At 34.0% G+C, this 15582-nt stretch overlaps 9 non-coding genes across 9 annotated transcripts; all 9 read left to right on the forward strand.

The window, feature by feature from the left end:
• The first annotated feature begins 761 nt into the window (after positions 1-761).
• On the forward strand, positions 762-870 carry TRNAL-CAA (transfer RNA leucine (anticodon CAA)). Its single transcript has 2 exons — positions 762-799; positions 825-870. It is a non-coding gene; the product is annotated as a tRNA-Leu (tRNA).
• Positions 871-1914: 1044 nt separating this feature from the next.
• Positions 1915-2023, forward strand: TRNAL-CAA (transfer RNA leucine (anticodon CAA)). Its single transcript has 2 exons — positions 1915-1952; positions 1978-2023. It is a non-coding gene; the product is annotated as a tRNA-Leu (tRNA).
• Positions 2024-3067: 1044 nt separating this feature from the next.
• Positions 3068-3176, forward strand: TRNAL-CAA (transfer RNA leucine (anticodon CAA)). The gene is made up of 2 exons: positions 3068-3105; positions 3131-3176. It is a non-coding gene; the product is annotated as a tRNA-Leu (tRNA).
• A 3350-nt stretch (positions 3177-6526) lies between these two features.
• On the forward strand, positions 6527-6635 carry TRNAL-CAA (transfer RNA leucine (anticodon CAA)). Its single transcript has 2 exons — positions 6527-6564; positions 6590-6635. It is a non-coding gene; the product is annotated as a tRNA-Leu (tRNA).
• Positions 6636-7679: 1044 nt separating this feature from the next.
• TRNAL-CAA (transfer RNA leucine (anticodon CAA)) lies at positions 7680-7788 on the forward strand. Its single transcript has 2 exons — positions 7680-7717; positions 7743-7788. It is a non-coding gene; the product is annotated as a tRNA-Leu (tRNA).
• A 1044-nt stretch (positions 7789-8832) lies between these two features.
• Positions 8833-8941, forward strand: TRNAL-CAA (transfer RNA leucine (anticodon CAA)). The gene is made up of 2 exons: positions 8833-8870; positions 8896-8941. It is a non-coding gene; the product is annotated as a tRNA-Leu (tRNA).
• A 2197-nt stretch (positions 8942-11138) lies between these two features.
• Positions 11139-11247, forward strand: TRNAL-CAA (transfer RNA leucine (anticodon CAA)). Its single transcript has 2 exons — positions 11139-11176; positions 11202-11247. It is a non-coding gene; the product is annotated as a tRNA-Leu (tRNA).
• A 1044-nt stretch (positions 11248-12291) lies between these two features.
• TRNAL-CAA (transfer RNA leucine (anticodon CAA)) lies at positions 12292-12400 on the forward strand. Its single transcript has 2 exons — positions 12292-12329; positions 12355-12400. It is a non-coding gene; the product is annotated as a tRNA-Leu (tRNA).
• Positions 12401-13444: 1044 nt separating this feature from the next.
• On the forward strand, positions 13445-13553 carry TRNAL-CAA (transfer RNA leucine (anticodon CAA)). Its single transcript has 2 exons — positions 13445-13482; positions 13508-13553. It is a non-coding gene; the product is annotated as a tRNA-Leu (tRNA).
• The last annotated feature ends 2029 nt before the right edge of the window (positions 13554-15582 follow it).

Below are 15582 nucleotides of genomic sequence, written 5' to 3' on the forward strand. Positions count from 1 at the left end.
TTAGTTTTAAAATTCTAAAGTTCAGTTCATGTAGAAATTGACTATTGAAATAATGTATTACATAGAAACAGAATTTGATGGCAGATAAAAACCACTTGGCCCATGTAGTCTGCTCCTTTTCATGTATCCTTTAATCAACTTCAACCCTATTTGCTCCTTACATTTCTCTTAAGGATATTCTTATGCCTATCCGAAGCGTGTTTAAATTGCTTCACCGTTTAGCTTCAACAACATCGGATGGGAGGCTTTTCTATTTATCAACTACCCTTTCTGTGAAGTAATTTTTCTTCAAATTTCCTCTAAGTCTACCTCCCTCCAGTTTCAGTGCATGTCCTCGTGTTCTTGTACATCTCTTCCTTTGAAGAATAAGTATTGTTTGCACAACATTCTTTTAGTATTCAGTAATCTAAACATAAAACACAAGAATAATTGGCATCGAAAGTATTTTAAGGCTCTTAGACTTTACATAGAACGTGATATACAATTTACTTCTAAGACAAACTAATCTGTTCTGCTAGGATGAAGACCTTAGTAAAGGGTGGCAACAGTAATTTTGAAGGATAACACTTTAGCTTGAGCCATTTTTCCTAAATAATGTTATTTAAGAAACAGCTTTTAGAGGAAATGCATTAATCTAAGATCTTGATTTAATGACCCCTTTTTCAACAAGGCCAAATTATTTGTCAAAATCACAATCAAAAATATAAATAGTAAAATGATAAACCCTAACAGGAAGCAGGTTTGGACATACTGATGTGCTTGTCAGGATGGCCGAGCGGTCTAAGACACCAGACTCAAGATTCTACTCTTCCAGTTAATGGGAATTCTGGTCTCTGTAAAGAGGCGTGGGTTCAAATCCCACTTCTGACAATATTTTCTTGCTCTTTGGTTATGTTTTACACTCAAAATGACCGACATTGAGAAGTATGCTCAGGACATCCACAGTCTATCAATCTTTCCTCTCCCAGACATTGATATCTTGATCCCATTTATTTCTAAGCAATATGAAGCACAATGATTGAATGAATTAAAGGGCATAGAAACTGTTAAAGACCTAAGAATTGATCGATTTTCCCATCTACATTCCAATCAAGATCAAATTACATTAGACTTAAATTAATTAAATTATTCTTAAATGATAAAGACACTATGATTAGTTTTAAAATTCTAAAGTTCAGTTCATGTAGAAATTGACTGTTGAAATAATGTTTTACATAGAAACAGAATTTGATGGCAGATAAGAACCACTTGGCCCACGTAGTCTGCTCCTTTTCATGTATCCTTTAGACAACTTCAATCCTATTTGCTCCTTACATTTCTCTTAAGGATATTCTTATGCCTATCCCAAGCGTGTTTAAATTGTTTCACCATTTAGCTTCAACAACATCGGATGGGAGGCTTTTCTATTTATCAACTACCCTTTCTGTGAAGTAATTTTTCTTCAAATTTCCTCTAAGTCTACCTCCCTCCAGTTTCAGTGCATGTCCTCGTGTTCTTGTACATCTCTTCCTTTGAAGAATAAGTATTGTTTGCACAACATTCTTTTAGTATTCAGTAATCTAAACATAAAACACAAGAATAATTGGCATTGAAAGTATTTTAAGGCTCTTAGACTTTACATATAACGTGATATACAATTTACTTCTAAGACAAACTAATCTGTTCTGCTAGGATGAAGACCTTAGTAAAGGGTGGCAACAGTAATTTTGAAGGATAACACTTTAGCTTGAGCCATTTTTCCTAAATAATGTTATTTAAGAAACAGCTTTTAGAAGAAATGCATTAATCTAAGATCTTGATTTAATGACCCCATTTTCAACAAGGCCAAATTATTTGTCAAAATCACAATCAAAAATATAAATAGTAAAATGATAAACCCTAACAGGAAGCAGGTTTGGACATACTGATGTGAATGTCAGGATGGCTGAGCGGTCTAAGGCGCCAGACTCAAGATTCTACTCTTCCAGTTAATGGGAATTCTGGTCTCTGTAAAGAGGCGTGGGTTCAAATCCCACTTCTGACAATATTTTCTTGCTCTTTGGTTATGTTTTACACTCAAAATGACCGACATTGAGAAGTATGCTCAGGACATCCACAGTCTATCAATCTTTCCTCTCCCAGACATTGATATCTTGATCCCATTTATTTCTAAGCAATATGAAGCACAATGATTGAATGAATTAAAGGGCATAGAAACTGTTAAAGACCTAAGAATTGATCGATTTTCCCATCTACATTCCAATCAAGATCAAATTACATTAGACTTAAATTAATTAAATTATTCTTAAATGATAAAGACACTATGATTAGTTTTAAAATTCTAAAGTTCAGTTCATGTAGAAATTGACTGTTGAAATAATGTTTTACATAGAAACAGAATTTGATGGCAGATAAGAACCACTTGGCCCATGTAGTCTGCTCCTTTTCATGTATCCTTTAGGCAACTTCAATCCTATTTGCTCCTTACATTTCTCTTAAGGATATTCTTATGCCTATCCCAAGCGTGTTTAAATTGTTTCACCATTTAGCTTCAACAACATCGGATGGGAGGCTTTTCTATTTATCAACTACCCTTTCTGTGAAGTAATTTTTCTTCAAATTTCCTCTAAGTCTACCTCCCTCCAGTTTCAGTGCATGTCCTCGTGTTCTTGTACATCTCTTCCTTTGAAGAATAAGTATTGTTTGCACAACATTCTTTTAGTATTCAGTAATCTAAACATAAAACACAAGAATAATTGGCATCGAAAGTATTTTAAGGCTCTTAGACTTTACATATAATGTGATATACAATTTACTTCTAAGACAAACTAATCTGTTCTGCTAGGATGAAGACCTTAGTAAAGGGTGGCAACAGTAATTTTGAAGGATAACACTTTAGCTTGAGCCATTTTTCCTAAATAATGTTATTTAAGAAACAGCTTTTAGAGGAAATGCATTAATCTAAGATCTTGATTTAATGACCCCTTTTTCAACAAGGCCAAATTATTTGTCAAAATCACAATCAAAAATATAAATAGTAAAATGATAAACCCTAACAGGAAGCAGGTTTGGACATACTGATGTGCATGTCAGGATGGCCGAGCGGTCTAAGGCGCCAGACTCAAGATTCTACTCTTCCAGTTAATGGGAATTCTGGTCTCTGTAAAGAGGCGTGGGTTCAAATCCCACTTCTGACAATATTTTCTTGCTCTTTGGTTATGTTTTACACTCAAAATGACCGACATTGAGAAGTATGCTCAGGACATCCACAGTCTTTCAATCTTTCCTCTCCCAGACATTGATATCTTGATCCCATTTATTTCTAAGCAATATGAAGCACAATGATTGAATGAATTAAAGGGCATAGAAACTGTTAAAGACCTAAGAATTGATCGATTTTCCCATCTACATTCCAATCAAGATCAAATTACATTAGACTTAAATTAATTAAATTATTCTTAAATGATAAAGACACTATGATAAGTTTTAAAATTCTAAAGTTCAGTTCATGTAGAAATTGACTGTTGAAATAATGTTTTACATAGAAACAGAATTTGATGGCAGATAAGAACCACTTGGCCCACGTAGTCTGCTCCTTTTCATGTATCCTTTTGGCAACTTCAATCCTATTTGCTCCTTACATTTCTCTTAAGGATATTCTTATGCCTATCCCAAGCGTGTTTAAATTGTTTCACCATTTAGCTTCAACAACATCGGATGGGAGGCTTTTCTATTTATCAACTACCCTTTCTGTGAAGTAATTTTTCTTCAAATTTCCTCTAAGTCTACCTCCCTCCAGTTTCAGTGCATGTCCTCGTGTTCTTGTACATCTCTTCCTTTGAAGAATAAGTATTGTTTGCACAACATTCTTTTAGTATTCAGTAATCTAAACATAAAACACAAGAATAATTGGAATCGAAAGTATTTTAAGGCTCTTAGACTTTACATAGAACGTGATATACAATTTACTTCTAAGACAAACTAATCTGTTCTGCTAGGATGAAGACCTTAGTAAAGGGTGGCAACAGTAATTTTGAAGGATAACACTTTAGCTTGAGCCATTTTTCCTAAATAATGTTATTTAAGAAACCGCTTTTAGAGGAAATGCATTAATCTAAGATCTTGATTTACTGACCCCTTTTTCAACAAGGCCAAATTATTTGTCAAAATCACAATCAAAAATATAAATAGTAAAATGATAAACCCTAACAGGAAGCAGGTTTGGACATACTGATGTGCTTGTCAGGATGGCCGAGCGGTCTAAGACACCAGACTCAAGATTCTACTCTTCCAGTTAATGGGAATTCTGGCCTCTGTAAAGAGGCGTAGGTTCAAATCCCACTTCTGACAATATATTTTTGCTCTTTGGTTATGTTTTACACTCAAAATGACTGACATTGAGAAGTATGCTCAGGACATCCACAGTCTTTCAATCTTTCCTCTCCCAGACATTGATATCTTGATCCCATTTATTTCTAAGCAATATGAAGCACAATGATTGAATGAATTAAAGGGCATAGAAACTGTTAAAGACCTAAGAATTGATCGATTTTCCCATCTACATTCCAATCAAGATCAAATTACATTAGACTTAAATTAATTAAATTATTCTTAAATGATAAAGACACTATGATTAGTTTTAAAATTCTAAAGTTCAGTTCATGTAGAAATTGACTGTTGAAATAATGTTTTACATAGAAACAGAATTTGATGGCAGATAAGAACCACTTGGCCCACGTAGTCTGCTCCTTTTCATGTATCCTTTAGGCAACTTCAATCCTATTTGCTCCTTACATTTCTCTTATGGATATTCTTATGCCTATCCCAAGCGTGTTTAAATTGTTTCACCATTTAGCTTCAACAACATCGGATGGGAGGCTTTTCTATTTATAAACTACCCTTTCTGTGAAGTAATTTTTCTTCAAATTTCCTCTAAGTCTACCTCCCTCCAGTTTCAGTGCATGTCCTCGTGTTCTTGTACATCTCTTCCTTTGAAGAATAAGTATTGTTTGCACAACATTCTTTTAGTATTCAGTAATCTAAACATAAAACACAAGAATAATTGGCATCGAAAGTATTTTAAGGCTCTTTGACTTTACATATAACGTGATATACAATTTACTTCTAAGACAAACTAATCGGTTCTGCTAGGATGAAGACCTTAGTAAAGGGTGGCAACAGTAATTTTGAAGGATAACACTTTAGCTTGAGCCATTTTTCCTAAATAATGTTATTTAAGAAACGGCTTTTAGAGGAAATGCATTAATCTAAGATCTTGATTTAATGACCCCTTTTTCAACAAGGCCAAATTATTTGTCAAAATCACAATCAAAAATATAAATAGTAAAATGATAAACCCTAACAGGAAGCAGGTTTAGACATACTGATGTGCTTGTCAGGATGGCCGAGCGGTCTAAGGCGCCAGACTCAAGATTCTACTCTTCCAGTTAATGGGAATTCTGGTCTCTGTAAAGAGGCGTAGGTTCAAATCCCTCTTCTGACAATATATTTTTGCTCTTTGGTTATGTTTTACACTCAAAATGACTGACATTGAGAAGTATGCTCAGGACATCCACAGTCTTTCAATCTTTCCTCTCCCAGACATTGATATCTTGATCCCATTTATTTCTAAGCAATATGAAGCACAATGATTGAATGAATTAAAGGGCATAGAAACTTTTAAAGACCTAAGAATTGATCGATTTTCCCATCTACATTCCAATCAAGATCAAATTACATTAGACTTAAATTAATTAAATTATTCTTAAATGATAAAGACACTATGATTAGTTTTAAAATTCTAAAGTTCAGTTCATGTAGAAATTGACTATTGAAATAATGTATTACATAGAAACAGAATTTGATGGCAGATAAAAACCACTTGGCCCATGTAGTCTGCTCCTTTTCATGTATCCTTTAATCAACTTCAACCCTATTTGCTCCTTACATTTCTCTTAAGGATATTCTTATGCCTATCCGAAGCGTGTTTAAATTGCTTCACCGTTTAGCTTCAACAACATCGGATGGGAGGCTTTTCTATTTATCAACTACCCTTTCTGTGAAGTAATTTTTCTTCAAATTTCCTCTAAGTCTACCTCCCTCCAGTTTCAGTGCATGTCCTCGTGTTCTTGTACATCTCTTCCTTTGAAGAATAAGTATTGTTTGCACAACATTCTTTTAGTATTCAGTAATCTAAACATAAAACACAAGAATAATTGGCATCGAAAGTATTTTAAGGCTCTTAGACTTTACATAGAACGTGATATACAATTTACTTCTAAGACAAACTAATCTGTTCTGCTAGGATGAAGACCTTAGTAAAGGGTGGCAACAGTAATTTTGAAGGATAACACTTTAGCTTGAGCCATTTTTCCTAAATAATGTTATTTAAGAAACAGCTTTTAGAGGAAATGCATTAATCTAAGATCTTGATTTAATGACCCCTTTTTCAACAAGGCCAAATTATTTGTCAAAATCACAATCAAAAATATAAATAGTAAAATGATAAACCCTAACAGGAAGCAGGTTTGGACATACTGATGTGCTTGTCAGGATGGCCGAGCGGTCTAAGACACCAGACTCAAGATTCTACTCTTCCAGTTAATGGGAATTCTGGTCTCTGTAAAGAGGCGTGGGTTCAAATCCCACTTCTGACAATATTTTCTTGCTCTTTGGTTATGTTTTACACTCAAAATGACCGACATTGAGAAGTATGCTCAGGACATCCACAGTCTATCAATCTTTCCTCTCCCAGACATTGATATCTTGATCCCATTTATTTCTAAGCAATATGAAGCACAATGATTGAATGAATTAAAGGGCATAGAAACTGTTAAAGACCTAAGAATTGATCGATTTTCCCATCTACATTCCAATCAAGATCAAATTACATTAGACTTAAATTAATTAAATTATTCTTAAATGATAAAGACACTATGATTAGTTTTAAAATTCTAAAGTTCAGTTCATGTAGAAATTGACTGTTGAAATAATGTTTTACATAGAAACAGAATTTGATGGCAGATAAGAACCACTTGGCCCACGTAGTCTGCTCCTTTTCATGTATCCTTTAGGCAACTTCAATCCTATTTGCTCCTTACATTTCTCTTAAGGATATTCTTATGCCTATCCCAAGCGTGTTTAAATTGTTTCACCATTTAGCTTCAACAACATCGGATGGGAGGCTTTTCTATTTATCAACTACCCTTTCTGTGAAGTAATTTTTCTTCAAATTTCCTCTAAGTCTACCTCCCTCCAGTTTCAGTGCATGTCCTCGTGTTCTTGTACATCTCTTCCTTTGAAGAATAAGTATTGTTTGCACAACATTCTTTTAGTATTCAGTAATCTAAACATAAAACACAAGAATAATTGGCATTGAAAGTATTTTAAGGCTCTTAGACTTTACATATAACGTGATATACAATTTACTTCTAAGACAAACTAATCTGTTCTGCTAGGATGAAGACCTTAGTAAAGGGTGGCAACAGTAATTTTGAAGGATAACACTTTAGCTTGAGCCATTTTTCCTAAATAATGTTATTTAAGAAACAGCTTTTAGAAGAAATGCATTAATCTAAGATCTTGATTTAATGACCCCATTTTCAACAAGGCCAAATTATTTGTCAAAATCACAATCAAAAATATAAATAGTAAAATGATAAACCCTAACAGGAAGCAGGTTTGGACATACTGATGTGAATGTCAGGATGGCTGAGCGGTCTAAGGCGCCAGACTCAAGATTCTACTCTTCCAGTTAATGGGAATTCTGGTCTCTGTAAAGAGGCGTGGGTTCAAATCCCACTTCTGACAATATTTTCTTGCTCTTTGGTTATGTTTTACACTCAAAATGACCGACATTGAGAAGTATGCTCAGGACATCCACAGTCTATCAATCTTTCCTCTCCCAGACATTGATATCTTGATCCCATTTATTTCTAAGCAATATGAAGCACAATGATTGAATGAATTAAAGGGCATAGAAACTGTTAAAGACCTAAGAATTGATCGATTTTCCCATCTACATTCCAATCAAGATCAAATTACATTAGACTTAAATTAATTAAATTATTCTTAAATGATAAAGACACTATGATTAGTTTTAAAATTCTAAAGTTCAGTTCATGTAGAAATTGACTGTTGAAATAATGTTTTACATAGAAACAGAATTTGATGGCAGATAAGAACCACTTGGCCCATGTAGTCTGCTCCTTTTCATGTATCCTTTAGGCAACTTCAATCCTATTTGCTCCTTACATTTCTCTTAAGGATATTCTTATGCCTATCCCAAGCGTGTTTAAATTGTTTCACCATTTAGCTTCAACAACATCGGATGGGAGGCTTTTCTATTTATCAACTACCCTTTCTGTGAAGTAATTTTTCTTCAAATTTCCTCTAAGTCTACCTCCCTCCAGTTTCAGTGCATGTCCTCGTGTTCTTGTACATCTCTTCCTTTGAAGAATAAGTATTGTTTGCACAACATTCTTTTAGTATTCAGTAATCTAAACATAAAACACAAGAATAATTGGCATCGAAAGTATTTTAAGGCTCTTAGACTTTACATATAATGTGATATACAATTTACTTCTAAGACAAACTAATCTGTTCTGCTAGGATGAAGACCTTAGTAAAGGGTGGCAACAGTAATTTTGAAGGATAACACTTTAGCTTGAGCCATTTTTCCTAAATAATGTTATTTAAGAAACAGCTTTTAGAGGAAATGCATTAATCTAAGATCTTGATTTAATGACCCCTTTTTCAACAAGGCCAAATTATTTGTCAAAATCACAATCAAAAATATAAATAGTAAAATGATAAACCCTAACAGGAAGCAGGTTTGGACATACTGATGTGCATGTCAGGATGGCCGAGCGGTCTAAGGCGCCAGACTCAAGATTCTACTCTTCCAGTTAATGGGAATTCTGGTCTCTGTAAAGAGGCGTGGGTTCAAATCCCACTTCTGACAATATTTTCTTGCTCTTTGGTTATGTTTTACACTCAAAATGACCGACATTGACAAGTATGCTCAGGACATCCACAGTCTTTCAATCTTTCCTCTCCCAGACATTGATATCTTGATCCCATTTATTTCTAAGCAATATGAAGCACAATGATTGAATGAATTAAAGGGCATAGAAACTGTTAAAGACCTAAGAATTGATCGATTTTCCCATCTACATTCCAATCAAGATCAAATTACATTAGACTTAAATTAATTAAATTATTCTTAAATGATAAAGACACTATGATAAGTTTTAAAATTCTAAAGTTCAGTTCATGTAGAAATTGACTGTTGAAATAATGTTTTACATAGAAACAGAATTTGATGGCAGATAAGAACCACTTGGCCCACGTAGTCTGCTCCTTTTCATGTATCCTTTTGGCAACTTCAATCCTATTTGCTCCTTACATTTCTCTTAAGGATATTCTTATGCCTATCCCAAGCGTGTTTAAATTGTTTCACCATTTAGCTTCAACAACATCGGATGGGAGGCTTTTCTATTTATCAACTACCCTTTCTGTGAAGTAATTTTTCTTCAAATTTCCTCTAAGTCTACCTCCCTCCAGTTTCAGTGCATGTCCTCGTGTTCTTGTACATCTCTTCCTTTGAAGAATAAGTATTGTTTGCACAACATTCTTTTAGTATTCAGTAATCTAAACATAAAACACAAGAATAATTGGAATCGAAAGTATTTTAAGGCTCTTAGACTTTACATAGAACGTGATATACAATTTACTTCTAAGACAAACTAATCTGTTCTGCTAGGATGAAGACCTTAGTAAAGGGTGGCAACAGTAATTTTGAAGGATAACACTTTAGCTTGAGCCATTTTTCCTAAATAATGTTATTTAAGAAACAGCTTTTAGAGGAAATGCATTAATCTAAGATCTTGATTTACTGACCCCTTTTTCAACAAGGCCAAATTATTTGTCAAAATCACAATCAAAAATATAAATAGTAAAATGATAAACCCTAACAGGAAGCAGGTTTGGACATACTGATGTGCTTGTCAGGATGGCCGAGCGGTCTAAGACACCAGACTCAAGATTCTACTCTTCCAGTTAATGGGAATTCTGGCCTCTGTAAAGAGGCGTAGGTTCAAATCCCTCTTCTGACAATATATTTTTGCTCTTTGGTTATGTTTTACACTCAAAATGACTGACATTGAGAAGTATGCTCAGGACATCCACAGTCTTTCAATCTTTCCTCTCCCAGACATTGATATCTTGATCCCATTTATTTCTAAGCAATATGAAGCACAATGATTGAATGAATTAAAGGGCATAGAAACTTTTAAAGACCTAAGAATTGATCGATTTTCCCATCTACATTCCAATCAAGATCAAATTACATTAGACTTAAATTAATTAAATTATTCTTAAATGATAAAGACACTATGATTAGTTTTAAAATTCTAAAGTTCAGTTCATGTAGAAATTGACTATTGAAATAATGTATTACATAGAAACAGAATTTGATGGCAGATAAAAACCACTTGGCCCATGTAGTCTGCTCCTTTTCATGTATCCTTTAATCAACTTCAACCCTATTTGCTCCTTACATTTCTCTTAAGGATATTCTTATGCCTATCCGAAGCGTGTTTAAATTGCTTCACCGTTTAGCTTCAACAACATCGGATGGGAGGCTTTTCTATTTATCAACTACCCTTTCTGTGAAGTAATTTTTCTTCAAATTTCCTCTAAGTCTACCTCCCTCCAGTTTCAGTGCATGTCCTCGTGTTCTTGTACATCTCTTCCTTTGAAGAATAAGTATTGTTTGCACAACATTCTTTTAGTATTCAGTAATCTAAACATAAAACACAAGAATAATTGGCATCGAAAGTATTTTAAGGCTCTTAGACTTTACATAGAACGTGATATACAATTTACTTCTAAGACAAACTAATCTGTTCTGCTAGGATGAAGACCTTAGTAAAGGGTGGCAACAGTAATTTTGAAGGATAACACTTTAGCTTGAGCCATTTTTCCTAAATAATGTTATTTAAGAAACAGCTTTTAGAGGAAATGCATTAATCTAAGATCTTGATTTAATGACCCCTTTTTCAACAAGGCCAAATTATTTGTCAAAATCACAATCAAAAATATAAATAGTAAAATGATAAACCCTAACAGGAAGCAGGTTTGGACATACTGATGTGCTTGTCAGGATGGCCGAGCGGTCTAAGACACCAGACTCAAGATTCTACTCTTCCAGTTAATGGGAATTCTGGTCTCTGTAAAGAGGCGTGGGTTCAAATCCCACTTCTGACAATATTTTCTTGCTCTTTGGTTATGTTTTACACTCAAAATGACCGACATTGAGAAGTATGCTCAGGACATCCACAGTCTATCAATCTTTCCTCTCCCAGACATTGATATCTTGATCCCATTTATTTCTAAGCAATATGAAGCACAATGATTGAATGAATTAAAGGGCATAGAAACTGTTAAAGACCTAAGAATTGATCGATTTTCCCATCTACATTCCAATCAAGATCAAATTACATTAGACTTAAATTAATTAAATTATTCTTAAATGATAAAGACACTATGATTAGTTTTAAAATTCTAAAGTTCAGTTCATGTAGAAATTGACTGTTGAAATAATGTTTTACATAGAAACAGAATTTGATGGCAGATAAGAACCACTTGGCCCACGTAGTCTGCTCCTTTTCATGTATCCTTTAGGCAACTTCAATCCTATTTGCTCCTTACATTTCTCTTAAGGATATTCTTATGCCTATCCCAAGCGTGTTTAAATTGTTTCACCATTTAGCTTCAACAACATCGGATGGGAGGCTTTTCTATTTATCAACTACCCTTTCTGTGAAGTAATTTTTCTTCAAATTTCCTCTAAGTCTACCTCCCTCCAGTTTCAGTGCATGTCCTCGTGTTCTTGTACATCTCTTCCTTTGAAGAATAAGTATTGTTTGCACAACATTCTTTTAGTATTCAGTAATCTAAACATAAAACACAAGAATAATTGGCATTGAAAGTATTTTAAGGCTCTTAGACTTTACATATAACGTGATATACAATTTACTTCTAAGACAAACTAATCTGTTCTGCTAGGATGAAGACCTTAGTAAAGGGTGGCAACAGTAATTTTGAAGGATAACACTTTAGCTTGAGCCATTTTTCCTAAATAATGTTATTTAAGAAACAGCTTTTAGAAGAAATGCATTAATCTAAGATCTTGATTTAATGACCCCATTTTCAACAAGGCCAAATTATTTGTCAAAATCACAATCAAAAATATAAATAGTAAAATGATAAACCCTAACAGGAAGCAGGTTTGGACATACTGATGTGAATGTCAGGATGGCTGAGCGGTCTAAGGCGCCAGACTCAAGATTCTACTCTTCCAGTTAATGGGAATTCTGGTCTCTGTAAAGAGGCGTGGGTTCAAATCCCACTTCTGACAATATTTTCTTGCTCTTTGGTTATGTTTTACACTCAAAATGACCGACATTGAGAAGTATGCTCAGGACATCCACAGTCTATCAATCTTTCCTCTCCCAGACATTGATATCTTGATCCCATTTATTTCTAAGCAATATGAAGCACAATGATTGAATGAATTAAAGGGCATAGAAACTGTTAAAGACCTAAGAATTGATCGATTTTCCCATCTACATTCCAATCAAGATCAAATTACATTAGACTTAAATTAATTAAATTATTCTTAAATGATAAAGACACTATGATTAGTTTTAAAATTCTAAAGTTCAGTTCATGTAGAAATTGACTGTTGAAATAATGTTTTACATAGAAACAGAATTTGATGGCAGATAAGAACCACTTGGCCCATGTAGTCTGCTCCTTTTCATGTATCCTTTAGGCAACTTCAATCCTATTTGCTCCTTACATTTCTCTTAAGGATATTCTTATGCCTATCCCAAGCGTGTTTAAATTGTTTCACCATTTAGCTTCAACAACATCGGATGGGAGGTTTTTCTATTTATCAACTACCCTTTCTGTGAAGTAATTTTTCTTCAAATTTCCTCTAAGTCTACCTCCCTCCAGTTTCAGTGCATGTCCTCGTGTTCTTGTACATCTCTTCCTTTGAAGAATAAGTATTGTTTGCACAACATTCTTTTAGTATTCAGTAATCTAAACATAAAACACAAGAATAATTGGCATCGAAAGTATTTTAAGGCTCTTAGACTTTACATATAATGTGATATACAATTTACTTCTAAGACAAACTAATCTGTTCTGCTAGGATGAAGACCTTAGTAAAGGGTGGCAACAGTAATTTTGAAGGATAACACTTTAGCTTGAGCCATTTTTCCTAAATAATGTTATTTAAGAAACAGCTTTTAGAGGAAATGCATTAATCTAAGATCTTGATTTAATGACCCCTTTTTCAACAAGGCCAAATTATTTGTCAAAATCACAATCAAAAATATAAATAGTAAAATGATAAACCCTAACAGGAAGCAGGTTTGGACATACTGATGTGCATGTCAGGATGGCCGAGCGGTCTAAGGCGCCAGACTCAAGATTCTACTCTTCCAGTTAATGGGAATTCTGGTCTCTGTAAAGAGGCGTGGGTTCAAATCCCACTTCTGACAATATTTTCTTGCTCTTTGGTTATGTTTTACACTCAAAATGACCGACATTGACAAGTATGCTCAGGACATCCACAGTCTTTCAATCTTTCCTCTCCCAGACATTGATATCTTGATCCCATTTATTTCTAAGCAATATGAAGCACAATGATTGAATGAATTAAAGGGCATAGAAACTGTTAAAGACCTAAGAATTGATCAATTTTCCCATCTACATTCCAATCAAGATCAAATTACATTAGACTTAAATTAATTAAATTATTCTTAAATGATAAAGACACTATGATAAGTTTTAAAATTCTAAAGTTCAGTTCATGTAGAAATTGACTGTTGAAATAATGTTTTACATAGAAACAGAATTTGATGGCAGATAAGAACCACTTGGCCCACGTAGTCTGCTCCTTTTCATGTATCCTTTTGGCAACTTCAATCCTATTTGCTCCTTACATTTCTCTTAAGGATATTCTTATGCCTATCCCAAGCGTGTTTAAATTGTTTCACCATTTAGCTTCAACAACATCGGATGGGAGGCTTTTCTATTTATCAACTACCCTTTCTGTGAAGTAATTTTTCTTCAAATTTCCTCTAAGTCTACCTCCCTCCAGTTTCAGTGCATGTCCTCGTGTTCTTGTACATCTCTTCCTTTGAAGAATAAGTATTGTTTGCACAACATTCTTTTAGTATTCAGTAATCTAAACATAAAACACAAGAATAATTGGAATCGAAAGTATTTTAAGGCTCTTAGACTTTACATAGAACGTGATATACAATTTACTTCTAAGACAAACTAATCTGTTCTGCTAGGATGAAGACCTTAGTAAAGGGTGGCAACAGTAATTTTGAAGGATAACACTTTAGCTTGAGCCATTTTTCCTAAATAATGTTATTTAAGAAACAGCTTTTAGAGGAAATGCATTAATCTAAGATCTTGATTTACTGACCCCTTTTTCAACAAGGCCAAATTATTTGTCAAAATCACAATCAAAAATATAAATAGTAAAATGATAAACCCTAACAGGAAGCAGGTTTGGACATACTGATGTGCTTGTCAGGATGGCCGAGCGGTCTAAGACACCAGACTCAAGATTCTACTCTTCCAGTTAATGGGAATTCTGGCCTCTGTAAAGAGGCGTAGGTTCAAATCCCACTTCTGACAATATATTTTTGCTCTTTGGATATGTTTTACACTCAAAATGACTGACATTGAGAAGTATGCTCAGGACATCCACAGTCTTTCAATCTTTCCTCTCCCAGACATTGATATCTTGATCCCATTTATTTCTAAGCAATATGAAGCACAATGATTGAATGAATTAAAGGGCATAGACACTTTTAAAGACCTAAGAATTGATCGATTTTCCCATCTATATTCCAATCAAGATCAAACTACATTAGACTTAATTAATTAAATTATTCTTAAATGATAAAGACACTATGATTAGTTTTAAAATTCTAAAGTTCAGTTCATGTAGAAATTGGCTATTGAAATAATGTATTACATAGAAACAGAATTTGATGGCAGATAAGAACCACTTGGCCCATGTAGTCTGCTCCTTTTCATGTATCCTTTAGGCAACTTCAACCCTATTTGCTCCTTACATTTCTCTTAAGGATATTCTTATGCCTATCCGAAGCGTGTTTAAATTGTTTCACCATTTAGCTGCAACAACATCGGATGGGAGGCTTTTCTATTTATCAACTACCCTTTCTGTGAAGTAATTTTTCATCAAATTTCCTATCAGTCTACCTCCCTCCAGTTTCAGTGCATGTCCTCGTGTTCTTGTACATCTCTTCCTTTGAAGAATAAGTATTGTTTGCACAACATTCTTTTAGTATTCAGTAATCTAAACATAAAACACAAGAATAATTGGCATTGAAAGTATTTTAAGGCTCTTAGACTTTACATATAACGTGATATACAATTTACTTCTAAGACAAACTAATCTGTTCTGCTAGGATGAAGACCTTAGTAAAGGGTGGCAACAGTAATTTTGAAGGATAACACTTTAGCTTGAGCCATTTTTCCTAAATA

Source organism: Taudactylus pleione, unplaced genomic scaffold (assembly GCF_031769625.1).
Source record: "Taudactylus pleione unplaced genomic scaffold, aTauple2 ptg000612l, whole genome shotgun sequence".
Classification (NCBI taxonomy): Eukaryota; Metazoa; Chordata; class Amphibia; order Anura; family Myobatrachidae; genus Taudactylus; species Taudactylus pleione.